This window comes from Fukomys damarensis, unplaced genomic scaffold (assembly GCF_012274545.1).
Source record: "Fukomys damarensis isolate Sample0158 unplaced genomic scaffold, DMR_v1.0_HiC HiC_scaffold_27, whole genome shotgun sequence".
Lineage (NCBI taxonomy): Eukaryota > Metazoa > Chordata > Mammalia > Rodentia > Bathyergidae > Fukomys > Fukomys damarensis.
In genome coordinates, this window is record NW_022900939.1 from 45,668,031 (window position 1) to 45,670,322 (window position 2,292).

The 2,292-nt window shown below is 53.8% G+C and overlaps 1 long non-coding RNA gene across 6 annotated transcripts in view; it reads left to right on the top strand.

The window, feature by feature from the left end:
- The window catches only part of LOC104857808, a 61,345-nt gene that overhangs the window by 12,651 nt on the left and 46,402 nt on the right, over positions 1–2,292 (top strand). The window lies entirely within an intron of this gene.

Genomic DNA, 2,292 nt, shown 5'->3' on the forward strand with positions numbered 1-2,292 from the left:
GTAGCAAAGTTATTAAATGCAGGGATAGAAACAGGTTTTGCAGAACTGGCGTGGCTGAATAAAAGGAGGGAAAGAAGTACCCTGTACAGCGTGAGGGTAGCTGGCATTCAGGAGGGCCCCAGTGGCCCCTGTCCTTGTACTGCATTTATGACTGTGAGGCCTCAGAAAGCTCCTGCCTACTTCACTTTGGAGGGTGAGGGTGGATGAGGGAGCGCCAGAAAAACGGAATCTTGTTCTCTAGGAGGCCCAGGGGTGGAGTGCAGAGCTCTGTCCTCCATCTTGGTTCCCACACCTTCATTTCCCAGCCCGCATTTTATGCAACGAGGGCCGGCCAGGCAGGTGGAACCTTAGAGAGGGGCAGCGCATAAAGCGATTTCTTAGAAGGTGACACTTGCGTCTCCACACAAGGAAAGGAAGAGAGGAGATGCTAGTGGGAGGGACATCAAGGCAAGTGTTGCTTGTTGGGAAAGAGGAGGAGAGGCCAGGAAGTCAGAAGGGGCATGTGGGGCACCGACCTATTCAGTGCTTGGGTCTAAAATTCGAGAGCTATGCATTATTTACTTGAACTGCTGTAGAAAGCTTTATCCAGTTCAATCATCACTGTAATCTAATCTTTGTCTTGTAATCTGACCCTTTTATGTCTTAAATGTCATGCAGAAGAGGAGGAGGTGGGAGTTAGTACTTTTCAAAAGTCCAGACATCAGGGCTCCTGTCTAAACCACATGGAGGTCCTGCAAAGGTCTGGGTGGTTGTACAGGGCGTGTTTCACCCCACACGTCCACTGTGGCGAGTGCCACTGAAGGGCACAATCATTTTCAAGCAAGTCAGCCAGAGCAGAACAGATCTGTCGTCCTTAGTTCCTGCTGTGTGGCTTCTGCGTGGCCTATGGCTTCTGGGGGCAGCGGTGGTGCCAGCAGCTCCCTGATCTCCAGCACTGGTCAGAGGTTGGGACCCGGGGATGGAGGGGAGGAGCCGCAGCCTGGCCAGCAACCGCCCAGCTCTCTCTCTTACGAACACTTAGAAGCTTTTCAAAACCCAGTGGGAATGGGGCCCCCGGGCCGGCCTGCTGCCCTGCACTCAGGAGATCTCGCTGCCTCGGCCCTGCCATCCCCAGCCACCGGGGCGTCTGTGTGGACAGAGCCCTGTCCATTCCAGGAGCCGCCTCCCTGAGACTGTGGACCAGGTTACTGAGGGCTTCAGAGCCTCTGGTTTCTTGATTAGGATGGAAAATGGTTCCTCAGAGTTGGCACCAAGCCTCCAACAATAATGCATGGGAAGGACAGAGGAGAACTATTGCTCTGTCCCGCCGTGGGGACCCAAGGCACGCGCATCCTCTACACTCACAAAAGCGTGGCATATCTGTGACATCGCGGACAACACCGCAGGATTCACGAGTAGCGGGTCACTGGTGCCACCCTCCGCTCACTCAGATGCCGTCTGGGCCCCTGTGCACGCGCACATGTTCTGTGGGCTGCGGGGGTGGGCTGCGACCTTCCCGGAAGGGACGATCGGACACGCGCACACACACTTGACAGCATATGTGCCCACCTGCCGCCCACAGCCTCTGAAATGGGCGATCCTGTCCTGCACCCTGCACCAGGCGAGGTCTGAGGGCAGGGCCCGCGCCTGAGGGGCGGCAGGCAACAGTCACAGCTCAGGAGGAAGCAGTGTGCTCGTAAGGGAGGCAAGACAGAAGTCAATGGGAGCTTGCGCCACCCTTAGTAGAAAGCCACTGTGCCGTCTTTGTCCTCACAGATGTCCTTACGGAGAGTAAACATCTTTTTGAAAAAAGATTTTTTTTTCTCCTCCCACTCTTAAGTAGGCCACCTCTGTACAGAACTAGATTAGCTCTGAATCTGAAAAAGAACACTTCAGAATTCTTTTCTGAGAATAGAACTTCACCTTTGTTACCAGTTCATCTGAATCCCAGAGCTTCTAGAAGTTTCTTAAGGCTGCAAGCTATCGTGTGGCTGGAGCGTTTGGTGCCAGCCTCATATGTAATGGTATCAAAAGAGAGGAGTTGAAATCATTTTAAATAGAGAGATTGAGGCATAAGTTGTGTCCTCAATTGTCCAAGTCACTGGAGCTCAAAATTTAACATTTATACCTGTCATGCCCTAGTCAGGAAACAAAATTCTACAGTGATTATTTGAAGGGAGAATTTCATGGGGGACTGGTGGTACAGGTCTCGGAGGGCAGGGAAAGTGAACACAGAGAAGAGCTGCCACCCCCGGGCCCGACAGGAGGGGAAGGCGGTGGGGGCCGGGGGGACCCGGCGGAGCCCGGTCCTCC